This window comes from Branchiostoma floridae, chromosome 2 (genome assembly GCF_000003815.2).
Source record: "Branchiostoma floridae strain S238N-H82 chromosome 2, Bfl_VNyyK, whole genome shotgun sequence".
Taxonomy (NCBI): Eukaryota; Metazoa; Chordata; class Leptocardii; order Amphioxiformes; family Branchiostomatidae; genus Branchiostoma; species Branchiostoma floridae.
Genome location: NC_049980.1, coordinates 28,155,953 through 28,163,129, shown reverse-complemented (window position 1 = coordinate 28,163,129; position 7,177 = coordinate 28,155,953). Strand labels below are relative to the sequence as shown.

The following is a 7,177-nucleotide window of genomic DNA, read 5'->3' as shown; positions in this document are numbered from 1 at the left end:
CTTTATTGAGTTATGCTGTTTTTCCACAAAGTTAACATATAAACATACATACATACATACATACATGCATGCATACATACATACATACATACATACATACATACATACATACATACATACATACATACATACAAGGCATAACCTTCTAGCAAAAGTACTACTAGTAAGTCGGACGATGATTCGTAGTGCTACATTATCTCCTCCATTTCGGCCCAGACATTAACAGCATCACACAGCAGCACGCACGCAGAACTAGTAACTCCTGTCCCTCTATCTGAGATTGTGTAGAGGCACGCAATAAATCGTATCGAAGAAACGTTCAAATCGAAACGTACTTACGTCATTTAGATTGTAACTTCCGCCTCTCCCTACAGTTGGACATGTTGCTGTTACGGTGAGATGCCTACTGTGTGTGAGTGTGGCGGTCCGTGCGACCTCGCAGGAGTTTAACACATTACCAGACGGGTTAGAACGACTGCTAGCTTGAACTGTGGCTGGATACGCCACAGGAGAAGGAATGTCGGCGAGGTGCCGCGGCAGACAGGTCTTGTCTGACGTTGTTTCGCGAACACGTCAGTGCTGAGCCTGTGGTCTGTGCTAACATACCCCGCTGATGGCCACACTAACGCAGTCTTAGGGATGCCGTCCATTTTGGAACCTGCACCTGTGAAAGAAAGAGAATAATGGGCCTAAGAAGCGCAAGATGTACATTTGAATGGGAGACTATAAAAGAGATCACAAAGGTTGTAGTTCTTGTAGAAAAACGTGATCAGTGCGTAAATATGTAAGTATGTTTATGTAGATCTTCTCTCTCTTTCTCTCTGAATGTTCTTGTGCATGTTCGTGTGTGTGCGTGTGTGTGTGTGTGTGTGTGTGTGTGTGTGTGCGCGCGTGCGTGTGCGCGCGCGCGTGTGTGTATACTATTTGTGTATGTGCGTTTGTGTACGATTGATATATGAATGCACATCTAAAAATGTAAAATCTAAATTCATACATCTGGTTTGAGATGACGTTTTTGCGGGGCTTGAGCTCTCATTTTCTGAAAATCTTTTCGTTGTTGTTGTTGAAAGAGGTGAACATCATTGAGAGTGATGTCATCCCCGTAGTCCAGTCTCCCTGGCCCTGTCCGTCCAATATCCAGTCTGCTCTTGTATAAATATAAACACCCCCAGATGGAGGGCAGCAGTCGCACACACGGCGTGGAGTTGTGCTGTAACCTCAACACGTCAAACTTGTCACTGTCAACCAGGGCCTCTAGCCTCTAACGGGCTCATTAGGCTGCTAGAAAACATAGTACATTGGGCTATTGAAAATAGCACATTGCATAAAGACAAGTATATTTAACAACGTCAAATAAACAATTCTATGTACGGAGCCTTATCAATTTCTACTAATTTCTGGCACTTTTGCTGCTATTTCTATCCTTGGTACAGAGTACATTTATGGCTCATGTGTCATGATAGCTGAAGAAATTGCGCTGACATTCGGTAAAACCACCCAACATGAGCTACCAATATGGTCAGCCAATCGAGGCGAACACCTTTTCAGAATGATAATAACTTGACCAACCATATGCATATTAAAGCATTCTGTGTTGCTAGCTTGAACTGTGGCTGGATACGCTAAAGGAGAAGGAATGTCCTGTATATGTAATTCTATGACCGACTTATTCCTCTAGAGAATCATTCCTCCAGTTGGCTTAGGTTCACTATTTTTTTGTAACCCCAAAAAAGAGTCTGTTAGAGAGACTACATACTTTTGCGTTTGCATATATAAACAAGAAGAAGATAACTGGAAATTCGTTTATTTACTTTTGTTTCTTTCTGAGGCTCTCTCTGGTAAGACCACAGGCGTGCTGTGTCATCGTCAGTCCGCAGGAATGTAGAGTTTGGCACCACCGGACTCAGAATACAGGATATAGAAATAGTCCAAATATGGTGTTCGTACGTGACGTCACTGCAGCCATGCTGGCCGGTTCCACCTTACACGAATTACCATATATGAAGACAGAGATATTCAATACGATGTTATCATACGTGTTCATAGAAGGAAAGACCTTTTTTGTGCATTCATGCCTCGACGGGCTAGGTACAAGTCGCTGATAGTATGACGTAACAGAATATATACAGGCAAGATACAATTTAGCTATTTGAACGACTGCTAAGCTAAAAGGATGGTCAACATCTTCTCGCTTCTTTGTTCAAGTGTATGTAAAGGAACAGATCATGTTTGATATACAGGGTTTATCTAGGCGCATCAAAAATAGAAATTTATCTGTTGCATTAAGATATTCAATGTACGGAAACTTATTTTTGATATAGTTACAAAGCACAATTCATTCCTTATTACGGACAATTTATGTACAGCTGTCTACAAAAGAGAGACAACCATTACACATTCGCAGCATACTGATATCAACATAATGTGTACGAGAGCGTGCATGATTAGAAAGTGCTTTTAGATATTATAGATATTCGCAATAGTGGACTAGTTCCATAGCTGAATAGCGAAGCATACAACTGCCACATGTGCCATATACAATGCATTTATTGCAATTGTCACGCAATGAGATTCTTCTTCCTTTATATTCAATGTAAAGGTGTGTGTTTGTACGTGAGACCACACCCATGATTACGAGACTGTATTAGATATTCAAATGTATTTATAAATGTATATGCTAGGTATTCATTTACACCAAAATGAAGCGACAAAAGTCCCAAGAGCACAACATAGTACCCTGGTATCCAGAGAACAGCGCTCGCGGCTACGGTTCTTTCCCGGGCCGCTAGCAACATAGCCCCGTAAACCGACTTTAGCCGGCCCGGGGAGATACATAAGGCGTAAGCTCCCTTAGCCGGCAAAGTTGTACTCTGATATCCAGGGTAACAACATAGAGGCAATTCGGGGGTTTTGAACACAGTCTGGGGTTTGGGTCAAACAACTTATAACGATTTTTGAAAAATATTTCAATCTATACATGGATTGAAATGCATGTATATTGTCTTTGTTCTTTTGTTCTCCCCTTCCCCTTCTCCTGCCAAATCTTAAAATCGGGATTCAAATTTTTAATTTGTTCTTGGCGAAGGTAAGCATTCTCCCTATTTGGTCAAGTTCTGCTATCAGGATGGAAACTTCAACGGCGGGAAAGCACAGCCGTGTGACGTCACGATGGCAGGGCGCGTTATCCCGGCTTAATACATTATCACCCTGTCTGGGCGTCTCAGCGCCCTTCATAACACATTTAGCCGTGTTTCCCTTCCAAACAAACACGGTGGAGCCCGGGGATTACTCAGCGGCTGGCACGTGTTAATCACCGGGGAAGTGCCAGCCCGGGCTCCAGGGTTTGAACCGACCGACGCAAGTGTTAACGGTAAGACCTGACACGCGTGGGGATATCTGTGGTAATCTCCAAGCAGATGCTGGTAGAGGAATTCGCAGGTCATGAAGTTTTCTCACTGCTCGGTTCCTGCTTGTACAGCCATCTAGCCTCTACCAGGCTCCACAGATCGCTGGAAAGTATACTAGTACATAACGTTATACATAGAAGAAATTGGCCAAATATACATCTAACACGCCAGAGGAGTTACAGCAACTTGCGACCTGGATGGAGATGGATGTTTACACCCATCCACCACGAATCTCCATAACGGGGGCCGCCCTAAGACGGTTCCCGTCGTAAGACGGAACGGATTTTTTGCTGATCTTATTATCCATAAGTACACCGTGTTTGTTGCCACTGACTATGCTGATTACAAAGGTAAATAAACCAAGTCCATGCACACAGCTTTAATTTGCATTCCAAGTATACTTTAACATATTTACTTCATGTTTAAAAAAAACAAACAGAATTCTAACAGTAATGTTGACAGTGCTGAATCACTGCGGTCATCGGCCTCTGCGTATTGGCGGCTCGTGTCGCTAACTATACGAACTCTTTCAAGCAGTCACACAGCTGCCATGATACACATAAATAAAGCTCCATAAAACACTATGAATATGGGTCTTCAAATGTCTGTGAGTAGAAAAGCAACCAAAAGAAAGCGACATAAATATTGCCACCATTGTACTCCCAAGGGAGTGTGGCCGTGAAGGTGACAGACTAGAGAACGCTCCAAAGATTTATTTGACTGTAACAAATGATTCGTGCTGCCTATGAAAATAAGACTTGATAGAGAGATGTAGATGATATTTTCATATAATCAGACCGAGTTTTGTTGATGTTAGCGGTGTCTTTTTTTCGTAATGTTTTTTTTTAGTCGGGCATTCACAATCAGTGCATTCAGCCCATTGCCCGTAAAAACATGAGCTGAATTGTTCTAGGTACAGCCTTCCTCATGTGAGACAAGACGTACATACAATCACGATTTTACTGTCAAAAGAAAGCTAAAATATCATATTATTAATTTTTTTTCTGTGTACTTAAATTTACCACTTACTTCTGAAGAGAGCAAAATGTAAAAACAAGAGCTTCTGAAAAAAGCTAGTCTTTCGCTTACTTATATTGTGTAGGTAAAATTGTTTGGCATAGTTTGGTCAAGCGTGGGTGCCAAGTCTGCAACGTTGGCAGCTCTGGCACAGTTTGGTCAAGTGCTAGGTTATATAACTGTTTAGTAAGGTAGTGGTTCTCACAGAGTATATTTTACTTGAACTGTATAATAACACAACTGCATGAATGATGTTAACTTTATTCGGATTGTTTCGCTGTTAAGAACGGCTCTGTTACAGTACAACAGGGTTTTATGAAAGTGCACTGTAGTAATCAAATTTATCAGTAGATGTGTCCTGAATTTCTGCAAGAACAAACAAAGTATTGTCACCATAAACAACTGAACATAAAATATTAACATGGCATATACAGTAATGGAAATATTTTTTTTAATGGCAAGATCATGTGAAAGGTAGATATTTTAAACTAAAACAGGTCCGTGGTATGTTTAATGGAACGTTTCGTTTCTTTTAGTAACGCAATTATGCTTTTACTTGACGGAGTCGTGACGTCACGCGTCAGACTCACTCCGTCGAGCTCGGTCAGAATCTTCCCTTTCGAAATTATAAATTAAATGTGGGTAATTCTATTTTCAACGCATCCGAGGGCTACTATTTTGCTGAAAGAAGTTTGTTACACGAAAATAGCCTGAAATTTCTTAGAGTAAGAAATTTCCGAATACGCCCCCCTCCCACACCATGTCAGATGCGGCGCACGCATCTTACACAATTCTAGATTTTGTAGCGGTGATTTTCCATAAAACAAAGTAAATGACATGTCAAACTGTTCTCTACAATGTCTGTTTTATTATAACCAAACAGCGAACATGTTAGTTTATAAATTGTATACAATCTTACGAAGAAATCCTCACCGTTCACATCCGTCTCTGCAAATTCCTGCTTATAAGCCATACAGAAACCAAGCAGCACATTCATGGTAGGCCGATACGTATGTCATAACGTTACATACCGTCGAATCTGCAGGGTAGAATATCTCGCTAGCACGATATGGCATGGACCGCAAACCAAGCAGCACATTCATGGTAGGCCGATACGTATGTCATAACGTTACATACCGTCGAATCTACAGGGTAGAATATCTCGCTAGCACGGTATGGCATGGTCGACCCGGACGGACGGACGGACGGACAGACGGACAGAAATCTAATATCGGTCTGATTGCCTTTCGCCGCGGAAGCGCGGCGAAAGACAAAAAAGCGTACCGAGTTAGGCACACTGTCCAGCGTAGCACAAAATTGGAAGGTTACATACACGAAATTGTCTCACAGTGTTTGCCGCTTGTAACATGCAGCGCGAAAGGTTCGTGAACCACATGAATGCATTTCTTATTCAAGTATGTTGTTCAAATCTATGTGTAAAAAATTCAGTCATCAAAATTTGACCACTCTCAGGCAACTAGCGATGGAGCGCCATGAGTTTGAGCGCAAGAAAAAGCGTACCGTGTTGGGGCACCTCCCGTTATATATAAGAATCCGGCCCATTTTCTCGATATTGTAACCGTGAAGGAGGAAATTCGTACGAAAAAGTTAAATGATAGAAATGCGCATTACTAAATGTTTCAGAAACAGGCGTAGAATGCAGCGAGTGAGTTGGATACTTACATCTGCCTGTGGACGTCACCCAATCAGCTACGATAGCCTATGTCACGATGTTCCACCCGAATTAACATATACTTCAGATCAGGTGCGTAACCTACGTAATTCCTCGCACCCACCGCGGGAGCCACCGATGATTTCGGCGCTCGCTGGAGTTCTGGCTCTTTACGGCCTTAAAGAATCGTCTCGGGTGATTTTCTGGAGGCTTTGTTGTCGCCGCTGAACGTCAAGACACGCGACCCGGTGACGTAAATGTGGGATGTAGCCACCACGGACAGCGCTGCGTGCTCACAAATTACGCTTCATGGGCGGTGGTGCAACAGGTACTGGTGATGGGAATACAGAGTAGCAGAAACGCACTTTCCAAGTAATCTCCAAGCAGATCCTACGGTAGCATAAGAAGTATCAAAAGCTGGCAGAGGAGTGTGTTTCGCTACCGGGGACATTGACACCTTTTGGATGACTACACTCCTTGGCCAGTTTTGTACTATCCTATGTCATTGCAGTATCTGCTTGGAGATTACTCTCCAAGCAGAGGTTAGGCTCTGGCTGCTTTTTGATGTGCATGTCTTTTTAGAACTTTGGACCTGGCGGACAAGAAGAAAGCCTAACAAATTAGAAATCTTGTCAAAATCCCATCAGTCTCTTGTGCAATTGGAGAATAGCCAAAAACATCTCAGCGATAGCGCCGACGGCCTGCCCTCGATCTTCGCAGCCAGGGGCTGATTTGCGAGGATCTAACAATGGGCGAGGATAATTCTCAAGAGTCTAGAACGGCTTCCGTTTGGACGCTAACGTAGGTGACATCGATCAATACGACAGTAGATACCCAAGATACGACCATAGAAACCCTTCTCATTTCGATAATTGTGGTGGGTTCTTGAACATGCTCAAAGTGTGACTCTCCTCAAACACGGGACCTGCATTTAACGTTCTATCCGAGCAAGGGACGTGCTTAATCGAAGCTAGATACACATGTCCACCTGATTTAAGCCAGGAATGTCGTGTATAGTGACTTCCTGAAGGAACTAGGGAAGAACAAAACGGTTTCTGTTTCTTCAAATTCCGCAAACAAA

The 7,177-nt window shown here is 42.7% G+C and overlaps 1 protein-coding gene across 1 annotated transcript in view; it reads right to left on the bottom strand.

Moving 5' to 3' along the window:
- The window catches only part of LOC118410584 (galactosylceramide sulfotransferase-like), a 28,604-nt gene extending 28,047 nt beyond the window's left edge, over nt 1-557 (bottom strand). The window contains exon 1 of the mRNA XM_035812361.1: nt 340-557. The gene's annotated coding sequence lies outside the window, so the exon portion shown is untranslated. The remainder of the gene's footprint in view (nt 1-339) is intronic.
- Nucleotides 558-7,177: the final 6,620 nt, after the last annotated feature.